This window comes from Pecten maximus, chromosome 4, assembly GCF_902652985.1.
Source record: "Pecten maximus chromosome 4, xPecMax1.1, whole genome shotgun sequence".
Taxonomy (NCBI): Eukaryota; Metazoa; Mollusca; class Bivalvia; order Pectinida; family Pectinidae; genus Pecten; species Pecten maximus.
Genome location: NC_047018.1, coordinates 15,181,554 through 15,193,765, shown reverse-complemented (window position 1 = coordinate 15,193,765; position 12,212 = coordinate 15,181,554).

Here is a 12,212-nt window from a genome sequence, read left to right as displayed (position 1 = left end):
ATTTATCCATGGTTTATCATTCGGTCGTACTGTTATCTCTTTGGTTGGGATAAAATTATTGACCTGTTCCGTTAAACAATTTATTATGGTGGCATTAAAAGACTCAGTATCCTGAATTAATGATAAATTTAACCAGTCATAATTAGAAATGGCATTATTCATACTATCAAAATCAGCTTCATCATATATCAGAATAGTTTTTTTATAGCTCATATGTTTAAATGTGTTAAAGGAAATTTGGGCATGGACGGATGAATGGTCACTACAGAATGGTGGAGATACATGGGTGCTTCTAATTATGTTACTGTTATTGGTAAATATAATATCAATGGATGTTGCACTGACAGGCGTTACTCGTGTAGGTTCAAGAATAAGACTAGATAGATTATGTTTAATAAGGAGTCTTGATAAATGATCATTTAGTGGCACATTTAGCATATTAACATTAATATCACCTGTAAGTACAACATCCATAGAAGTATCAGTGGCTCTAGTTAAAGTGTCATCAAGTTTGTTCCAGTATTCGATATTACTGTCAGGTCTATATAAACAACCAAGAAGAAATTTATGATTATTAATCAAAACCTCGGACCAAAGCAGTTCTACATCGTCCCTTTCAAGATCAGCTCTTCTTTTTACAATAACAGTGTTTTTATAATATATTATGACCCCACCCCCTGGGCCTGTAGTTCTATCTTTCCTGTGTGGAGAAGAAGTGAAGGAATGCATTTGAATGTCTCTGCTATTTATCAGTGGATTTAAATGTGTTTCTGTCAGGCATACAATATCGTTACTTTCAAATTCGGTTTCAAGTAAGGAAGTTTTGTTTCTAATAGATCTAACATTTAGATGAACCATGTTCAGATTATAAAACGGACCAGGATTACTTTCAACATCATTGCATAACAGCAGAATAATAGGTTGTGAAAATAGTATGAATGATAGATTATCAAAACATAGAGATGATAAATAATTAAGAATTACAGAGAAATATAAGCCATCATAAAGTATCTTGAAATCAATTGTAAGTATATTTAAAAATAACCACCGGCGATCTACCCAAATTAGGATACCCGCAGAAGAGTTACCCATTCTCATACTGGAAACGTTTGACGATATGGTAGGATCCGTCGATCGTCCGGCAGCTCATGATCAGGACAACATTCAATGATGCATATGAAAACCAGTTAAACATAGCTGTGAAATACAAGAAACGACACAAAGATACAACAATCAAACACATACACACACATATATACGTAAATAGAAAAGCGGAAGTGACTCTGACTCATCAGAGTGCTTGGAACGTTTGAAGACACAGGTCCTTGTATGACAAAACTATTTTTACTGCATATGGAATATTATATAACAGGGCAACAACTAAAGTGGAGTTTAATTAACGAACATTATAAAGAAAAGAAAAAAAAAAAAATGTTAACATTAAAAAAATAGGTACCAACGATTTGTGCATTAGTTAATAAAGTTAAAAAAAAAAATATATATATATATATATATGAAAAGACTTGTTTTAACTAACCCCTATGATTGGGGTCACGTATTGGATCGATTATGCAGAACTCCAAATAAAAAATGACCATGTGATAGTTTAGACAACGTGTTTATAATGTGCACATTCACGTGGAAGGCAATTTGTTACTGGCAAGACGATCTAAATAATAATAATAATATCAAAAGCAGAACACTAGTTAGAATTAAGTAAAAAGTCAGGGATTACTTAATTACTAGGTTGACTGATGAATTTACATTAAACGTGTATATGAAGGCCTATATTACCTCTGATCTGCAAATGATTAGGTATTTCCCTCCATTTACCATGATTTCAATTTTGTTTACGAACGAGTGTTTGCCACCGTAAGTCACTTGGACTCGCGTGCTAAAAAGATTCTCAAAGAAAAAAGTGATCTCTATTTATACTGCAGACTTTTTTTAATGGAAAAGATATATAGATAAAGGGTTTGTAGTAATTTTATGAGGCCATAATGCGTTCTTGATTGGCCGCTGGGTTTCTACTTCAGTAAATATAGGAACCACGGAACCAAATGATTTCCCATAGAAGATAATGTTAACGTTTACCACTGTCCTGCTTAAATGGAGTTTTCAACACTGGTCCACTATCCATAGTTTTGAAGAATGTCATCTCGGAAACCTGTAAATAGAATTATTAAAAATTCTACCAATTTGAACTTTTTTTATATTCGGGCCACCATCTTGTATTGAATTCAGCACCAAGAATTCATCTAAATTTACAACAAATTACACATGGAATTAACTCCCCCTGACAAAGACAGGCTAGGAAAAAAAATAACTTTTTTTCAATATATTTTACATCTACATGTATTGCCCAGCCCACACATAGAACTTTGGAAACTTCTCTCACCTAAATATCCAATCAGTAGGCCCCGATGCATTCACCTTCCTATTAAATCTTCTGCCCAAACGGGGAAAACCCACAATCTATTTTTGATTTGGTTCTGTGGTCGCTATATATAACATAATGTTAAGTTTTCCCGAAAAGAATTTTGATTCGACTATTTTTGTTAAGGTTCTACATTTTTAGCTCACCTGGTCCAAAGGGATGGTGGATAATTCATATGCTTATAATCCAAAACAAGATGCGTATCACACTGTCGATATCTTAAATGTTATTCTATCTCACATAATTCACTCTTTGTCTATGTTTTGCATCAGTTACAAGCCTGAGAAGCTGGTCATTCCGCGTCCATTTTAAACGTAACATTCTGTAGCTTTGGTTTGGTTTATTTTTAGGTTAACGTCCTATTAACATCTAAGGTCATTTAAGGACGGCCTCCCGTGCGTGCGACATGCATGTGTGTGGTGAGTGCGTATGTGTGTTTTGGGAGGCTGCGGTATATTCGTGTAAAGTCTCCTTGTGATAGGCCGGAACTTTTGCCGATTTAAAGTGCTACCTCACTGAAGCATACTGCCGAAGACACCCAGCAGCACACCCCACCCGGTCACATTATACTGACAACGGGCAAACCAGTCGTCCCACTCCAAATATGCTGGAGTAGCAACTACCATTTTTAAAGACTCTGGTATGTCTCGGCTATGGGACAGAACCCAAAGCCTTCCTCACAGGGGCGAACGCTCAACTAAAGGCCAAAAGTGAGGCAGTGTCGAGGGAGACTTTAGGATAAAGAAAGTTTTTAAGGACGAAGAGAAAAGATAAGATCCCAAATTTAGTCGCCTCTTACGATCATGCAATGGGGGCAGCAGGTACAATTCTTACGCCCTACCTGCAGTTTTACCTCTAATTGCTGCAAATTAGAATTTGCTATTTAGAAAATAATACTGTGGATTGTAAAACACATTATGTACAGCGTAAATGTACATACGTGATACAATACACTTGTACATACCTTTTGAACACCTTAGTTAAGCAGCACCTGTTAATAAGAATTTTAAAACATACACAGGTGATACCTGATAAAGAATTAACTGAATGTTGTTTCCACAGTTAAGATCTCGCCTGTGCTACTAGAAGCCCTTAAAGTTATGACTTAACATATATTAGAAAAAAGTACGTTATTTCCTCACTTCGTATATCATTTATTGAAACTTTTGGTTGGAACATGGACTATATATCTGTACCTGTCACTACAGTAGGAATGCTGTTTCGCTTTAAGACTGGTAGACTGATATAAGTTGCAAAAAATTACAAATATACATTTTTTGTTTGATCTTATTTGTAATGAGAAATAGCAGCGACATATTCTCCCGTGCGTGAGACATGCATGCATGTGGTGAGTGCGTATGCGTGTTTTTGGAGGCTGCGGTATGTTCGTGTTAAGTCTCCTTATGATAGGCCGGAACTTTTGCCGATTTATAGTGCTACCTCACTGAACTAGTGAAGCATACTGCCGAAGAGCCCCAGCAGCACACCCCACCTGTCAATCAAAGGGTACAACAGAATCACAGTGATTTGAGAGTGAACAGCACACAGTGATAATCTTGTCAATCGTTGGAACACAGTCACTTCTACAATGAAGATAGTCTACCGGGATTGTACTTTGTATTTCGGGAAATAATACAGGACATTGTGGACGAACATGGCGGTAAAGAGTTGAAATTTCATGTAAATGATGCTTCATTTAGGAGACAGTTAAATTTCAAAATAATTATTCCTGAATTATGCAGAGCAAGGGAGAATCATCAGCATCGACGATGTCAAAGAGACTATTCATGTATCAAGGTCTCATGTTGTTTTAAAAGACACTCCATACAAAAAGATATGTACATTGTATTTGGGTTGTAATTGCATTCTATTGGAATAGGGGGGAAATCTGCAAATCAGTTTTGAAACATTGTTCTCTTTGTGTACGGTTTCTTTATGCTATAAACATTTCTTATATAGCGACACTTACACCGACTGAGACAGTGGTCGTCTCAAAATACATGGATATTATTATGCGGTCACGCACGCCCGCACATGCATTATGTACGGTACCTGATTAAAAAAAAGTCAAAATAAAAACATCATAATAAATGTATGATAATCTCAGAAAAATCCTATTATTTATCACTTTCCAAATCATTGCAAATAACTTAAATGGAAAATAGACAATATGGCTATAACTGTTTGACAACCGAACTTAAGAAATATCACAATGACCTAATGTCCATTTTCTGTATGGGCCTACAGGCTTGACCTCCAAGCGAAGCGCTTTCCACATATTTTACAGTGGTCGCACATCAAGGGTCCTTAATTGTAGTCCTGTTTCTGTATTATGCTGTGCATCACCACTGGAGGACTTACATGGAGTGCTAGATCTAGGCCCTGAAGGACTCTCGTGTTTCCTCTTCATATGAGCGTTGAAGTTGTTCTTGTAGACAGTAGTAAAGTTGAATAAATCACACCTGTGTTTTGACTCAAATACTTCTACAGCAGAAATGTAAAGGGATAAATCAATTTGAAAGTGAAATATAAAAAGTTGCAAGTTTGGTAATAAGGATACAAAATACGAAACGCCAACCTTAAAGCAGTATATTGGTATTGTTTATCTCTAAATTCACACTTGGAAATTGCGTGTTTTTCATTTTCATGGCATTATATTATATGGTGTTGTGAGAGAAAAAGGTGGTTATATTTTTAGGTCACCTGAGACGAAGTCTCAGTTGACCTATTGCAATCGCCTTTTGTCCGGCGTCGTGCGTCGTCCGTCATGCATCGTCCGTCGTGCGTCGTAAAACAATTTACATTTTCAACTTCTTAAAAACTGCTGAACCAAATTCAATGAAATTTTACAGGAAGCTTCCATGGCTGAGAGTGAACCAAACTTGTGAATTATATGGTCCCCACCCCCCAGGGGCCCGAGGGGCGGGGCCAAAAAGGGTCAAATTGACTAAAACTTCAAAAACTTCTTCTCTACTCTCAGATAAGGTGGAATCAAACACTCTTCATAGATGAAAGGGTCTTAAGGTGCTTTACCAAAATTGTGAATTTCATGACCCTGGGGTCTCACGTTTGCCCCTGGGGAGGGGGTAAACTTTGCTATAGTTTATATAGGGAAATCACATTTTTGACTATTATTTGTTGGATTTGTATTGGAATTCATTCCAACTTGTATCAAATTATCAGCATGGGAAGACACTTTGATGGTATGTACATGTTGGCCCTAGTTGACCCCCAGGGGCTGGTGGGCGGGGCCAAAAAGGGTCAAATTGACAAAAATTTCAAAAATCTTCTTCTCTACTCTCAGATATGGTAGAATCAAATACTCTACATAGATGGAAGGGTCTTAAGGTGCTTTACCAAAATTGTGAATTTCATGACCCTGGGGTCTCACGTTTGCCCCTGGGGAGGGGGTAAACTTTACTATAGTTTATATAGGGAAATCACATTTTTGACTATTATTTGTTGGATTTGTATTGGAATTAATTCTAACTTGGTTCAAATTATCAGCATGAGATGACAGTTTGATGGTATGTACATGTTGGCCCTAGTTGACCTCCAGGGGCTGGTGGGCGGGGCCAAAAAGGGTCAAATTGACAAAAATTCCAAAAATCTTCTCTACTCTCAGATATGGTAGAATCAAATACTCTACATAGATGGAAGGGTCTTAAGGTGCTTTACCACAATTGTGAATTTCATGACCCTGGGGTCTCACGTTTGCCCCTGGGGAGGGGGTAAACTTTACTATAGTTTATACAGGGAAATCACATTTTTGACTATTATTTGTTGGATTTGTATTGGAATTCATTCTAACTTGTATCAAATTATCAGCATGGGATGACAGTTTGATGGTATGTACATGTTGGCCCTAGTTGACCCCCAGGGGCTGGTGGGCGGGGCCAAAAAGGGTCAAATTGACAAAAATTCCAAAAATCTTCTTCTCTACTCTCAGATATGGTAGAATCAAATAATCTACATAGATGGAAGGATCTTAGGGTGCTTTACCAAAATTGTGAATTTCATGACCCTGGGGTCTCACGTTTGCCCCTGGGGAGGGGGTAAACTTTACTATAGTTTATATAGGGAAATCACATTTTTGACTATTATTTGTTGGATTTGTATTGGAATTAATTCTAACTTGGTTCAAATTATCAGCATGAGATGACAGTTTGATGGTATGTACATGTTGGCCCTAGTTGACCCCCAGGGGCTGGTGGGCGGGGCCAAAAAGGGTAAAATTAACAGAAATTTTAAAAATCTTCTTCTTACAGCCCATTTAAGGTAGAATTAAATACTCTTCACAGATCGAAGGGTCTTAAGGTGCTTTACCATAATTGTGAATTTCCTAGCCCTGGGGTCTCGCGTTTGCCCCATGGGAGGGGGTAAACTTTACTATAGTTATAGGGAAATCACATTTTTGACTATCATTTGTTTTATTTGTTTTTAAATTCATTCTTTCATTCAAATTTACTGAAATATTTCAAAAATCAGGTGATCGTTAAGGCCCATGGGCCTCTTGTTGTTTTAAGGATTGAATCTTGATTTGGTGGATTTCATGGGGTCATGAATTGAGTTGCTCTTGAGACCAATTTAATGTCTCAAGAGCAACTCAATTCATGACCCCATGAAATCCACCAAATCAAGATTCAATCCTTATATTTCAATTGTTTTGGGTTTTTTTCGAATAAAAAAGTCGGTCTAGATATTAATGTCTCGAAGCTTGTGCAAGTCCAAATGGGGGAAAGCCCGAGGAGTTCCGGATTGTGCATGTCTAGTCGGTCGAGTAAAATAGTCCGCCATTTTAGGATTAAAAAACAGCATTATTTTGTCACAATAGAAGTATTTAGCATAACTGGTCTTTCATAAAATACAAGAATACATTATAAAATAATTTTAATAATTATTCCATGTTTGTAACAACATTGTAGAAAAAGTGAAATCGTTCTGCGGAAGGATTTTAACAATCTATTCATACGCACTGATCAAAGTGAAATCGTTCCGCGGAAGGATTTTAACCATCTATTCATACGCACTGATCAGTGTTAATCAGGTCAAAATCATAAGCAAATAAAACATATTAAGTTTTGTAGTTTTATTGAGTCCAACTTGAGTAGAAATTGAAATATTGATTAAAGAACCTAGCAATATGGCGTATACCCAAACTGCAGTAGGCCGTACACCAATTTACTGTCAGTGAGGCAATATGCCTTTGAGATAGTTGTATTTCACTCTCGGGGCGAATTGTCAATTTGTCGATGTCGTCGAAGCAAAACATTTCGTCACAGCATGCATCGGAAGAAAACTATTTCGGCACGTATAGAGCTTTATGCTTTATGGGACGAAATGACTTGAACCAAATTGACAGATTATGCAAGCTATGCATTCTAGTCTTGCTAATTCGGACATATAAAATTCACTTCCAAGATTCTGAAAGTAGTCCTTTAATTCACGGTAGGACATCACGTGACATAAGTGGTGAATCCACGATATTTCAAGATGGAGTCGCCGAACGCTTCAAGGCGGTAAAGCACAGAACACGCAAGTGAAACAAGAAAAGAAAACAGCCTTTCAAAACTAGACATAGCCCATGTCTTCCGGTCACTATTTGTTTCTTCTGATGCACAAATTATTATAAAACTCCCCGTAGTTATCCCCAACACTTCAACACAATCGACGGTTATTGTCGATATTTCCATGTGATTTGTTGTGGTATTTCCCCAGACAAAACTTGATTTAGCGTTAAGACCGATATTCCTGCCATCGTACAGCTTTAACGGATAGGTATGTATTTATTGCAATCATTTATCACTTGATGAATAAAAAAAATGGCAAAAGTGGAATAACAAAAACGATTTATGTTGATTTTTTCAACATGATTAGTTCCCACGCGTACTTTTGCGAAACACGAAAGTGATGACTGACCACGAAAGAATCATTGAGTACATGCGTTTAGAATAATGCAATACTTCAAAGTGACGTTTCTGTTTCAATGTTTTAGCGTTTGGCTGATTAAACAGTTGCTGATTACCTTTGATTTCAGATTTACGAATGTGTGCGATATGTGGGAAGCGTTTCAAAAGCCAATCTGTGATTTGTGTATTGCTGTATTATTGATTTAGCTGTTTGTAATTCAGTATCGTTTCTTTTGTGATTCCTGTATGCTACATGTATATCTTAACTAGATAATATTGCATTTCTTAGTACTATGTTTATACTTGTTATTTTATCTTATGTTTGTCGCAAGAATGCGACGTTAAATAAAAATTATTGTATCTTGGACTGTACAGCTATAACAGCTGCCCACAGAGATACGGCAGCTTACAATTGTTGCGGCAAGCTGTATTTTAGTAGGGCTAACCTTTAACGCCATTCGGTAATATGTATATAAACATTTGATACGTTTTGGGGTTTTTCATAATATTTCATAACTTCATATATAAATGACTTTTTTACTTGTATATCAGGCCAGGTAAATCTGGATTATCTGAGCGCTTTCTTTATAAGGGATGTTTCAAGCATTATAATGACTATGTTTAGTGACCAACCAGCTTAAAAAGCAGGTCTAGGGTGTCACCTTTGAAGACACATTATATTTTATTTTAAATGTTACAACACCATCACTGGAAAAGTGTGGTTATATCTTTTGGCAATAGTTTATTAAACATTTGATTCAATTCTATATGGTCATATTGGGCTTGATGAGAAATATAAGAGTGGTTGTGCGTAAGCTCTATAAATGTGGACTGGACGTACGTACAGGTCTATTCATATCACAACACATATGTATGTAGAGTATTCAAATGTTGTATACGTGCAGCTAGTATACTACAAAAACTCGTTAACGACATCTGAAATCAACGCAATTAATTCCTCCTTTTGAATGTCCCTGTTGGGCATTTCCCCAACTTCTGGTGCGTCTTCTGTGGATTTATCTCCATTGATATCATCATGTAAAAGTTTAATGTCTTCAAATTCTTCATCGTTTTCATCTTGTGATGCAAATAGGACACGCAGGGAAGTAGGACTTCTAACCAAAACCTCACCCTGATGTGACCTCCTATGGGATGTTGTTATATGTTCATGTAACGTAGTGAGAATGACCCTCTTGATTTTAATTAGATTGAATTATTGTTTTCATGAATTCTTCGATTTGATATGAAAGAGAAGGAAACCGAGATTAATTAAGGACTTATGCCAATAATGGAGAACTGAAAGGAAAGGGAGGATCAAAAGGCACATCAAATTATGTACATGGATGCCATCAATAAATTTTGAGGTCATAAACAATATTTTAGCGGTTTTCATTCTGATTAACCAATGATACCACTAATTACCATTTATTTGCATCAGTTGCCACTGCTATGCCAGTTGGTTTAAATATAATTTGATTGAGGAATCTTTGTTGTGATATGACATGTGTGGACGATTGTATATACACGTATGCATCATATTGTCAATTGTGCTTAACCTGTAACTGTCAATTGCAATTAATCGTCAAATGAAACGATGAATTGTTCGTGCCCTCATTGTTGAAGTGATTTCACGTTAAAATGTTCTTATTTTTACTGGGATTAAAACATCATATCATCGCTAATGTATATAATCCGAATAAGAAGGTATATTAATATTTAAAGACTACTTAATCGACAATCATATGTGATTACGATACGGTGTTTTGTTATTGAACGATTATGAGCAGACGATAGGTTTACCGCCATGTGTTGTCTTATATATTACGGTTGAAACATAGTTTTACTCATAAAATTGTTCAGCATCAAGGGATAATATCATACCTGACACGTGTATTCCATTTAATCTATCGTACATAGGTTTTATCCGCCGCTACAGGCTTTAGTTTATCTCAGTAAACACGGTTCGTCTCTACCGACAGCCATCATTGTTTATCTTTTCGGAACCTCTTTAGAGTTATCTGCTTGGTGTCTACTAGGCTCTCTCGGATCTTATCATTTAATGTATAGCGGCGCGGGAGATCTCTCGTGCTTAAATTCTTAAAGTTATTTCAATGGTTCGCACTCCCTATATATTGCGCGCCGGGAAATATGAAGTTCAGTGAAGGTTTGACCTCACTCACGTAAGCTGATCAGCTCTACTTTAGCAGCAGTATGGAGAAATCAGAGGTAGCAGAAGTTGCAGCTAAGGATAAGGTACGAGAAGCCACTAGCAGATATTAGGAGTAAATATGAATTATTTAAAAGAGTAGGAGTCACTATGAGAAATAAGGAGTTACTAGGATTATTTAGGAGTTACTAGGAGCATTTAGGAATTACAAGGAGAAATTAGGAGTCAAGTATGGAGAATCAGTTTTATGTAAGAAATTAATAGTTTAGTAGTGAATTAGAGTCACTAACATATACATGTATTAGGAGTTACTAGGAGTAAATAGGAATTATTTCAAGAGAGTAGAAGTTACTAGGGGAAATGATGAGTTACAAGGAGAAATTAGGAGCAACTAGGCGAAAGTTATTGATAATGTACTAGGAAACAACCAACCAATTGTTTTCCCATAGACTTTAGTGTTAACGTTTTGGAGTATTTCCTTCAAATTCTTGAATTCAATATGACAATTATGGTTTATAACAAAAGTGTAGGGTCTGATATATCACATAATCGAAAAAAAAAAGTTGGGTCCTTCAGCTCAAATTTTCTCCAGGGTAGCCATTTTGAAAATGGGTGAATTTCGCAGTAAAAAATCTCAAAAACCTTAAATGTTTACCTGTTAATTATTATTACCTGAACTTTTGGGAAAAAAATCAATCGGACTTACGAAATTTATATCAACATTTTTTATTGATAGTTACCTATCAGGCTACATATCTATTTTCTCAATTCATAACATACTGGCCAATCAGTGGCTGCCAGACATTTTATCCTTGGCTCAACTTTTTTATACATAGGTGCTGTTTCAAAAATATATTTTTTCAATTGGTTGGTTGTTCCCTACTAGTAATATTTTTCAATTATTTTTGACCACCCGATCATTTATTGTCTGTTCACATCAACATTTGTAAAGGGAGACAATTCATCGCATGGCTACATAACTGAATAAATTTCCACATTGTCTTTATAAATTTGTGGAGTTTTTCTTGAGAAGTTTGCCACAAGCCACCACCAGACGGATCTGTAAATTTCTATACAATGCATCGCCAGGAAAGATACTCGGTCACACGACAGACTGTTTAAAGTCTTTAGAGTACCTGACGGTCCGGGCATTGCATTGGCGTCGTCGGCAGGATTAAAAAGATATGAGGATTTAAGATTTATTCTTCATAGTCTAAACGTCAGATACAACACATCTGATTTGCTGAGATGCTGGTAGCAGTTGCAGAAATGTTGGTTGCTGAGATGCTGGTAGGTGATGCAGAATTGTTGCTTGCTGAGAAGCTGGCTTTGCTGTAGTCAGTTGTTGTGTCTGAAAAAGACAAGATAAGACCTCATATTAAAAGCTGGTGTTGGTGGTAAATTTTTCAAGAATTACTTAATACTAAATTACTAAGTATATAAACTAAAATGGATGATTCAAATATTGTGACATTAACACAAAATGAACATGTGATTAACAATGAAAGTGAGGCTGTAGCTGATGAAACTGGTTCACTTATAGTTGTGATAGAGAATATATGGAAGTAGCTGAGGAGCAGGCATATAATGATGAACATAGGGCAGAGAACAACATCCAAGACCATCTTGTTAGGGTCATGGAGAGAATAGAAAACAATATGGCTGGATTGAGGGGTGAAATGAAACATAACATAAGGGA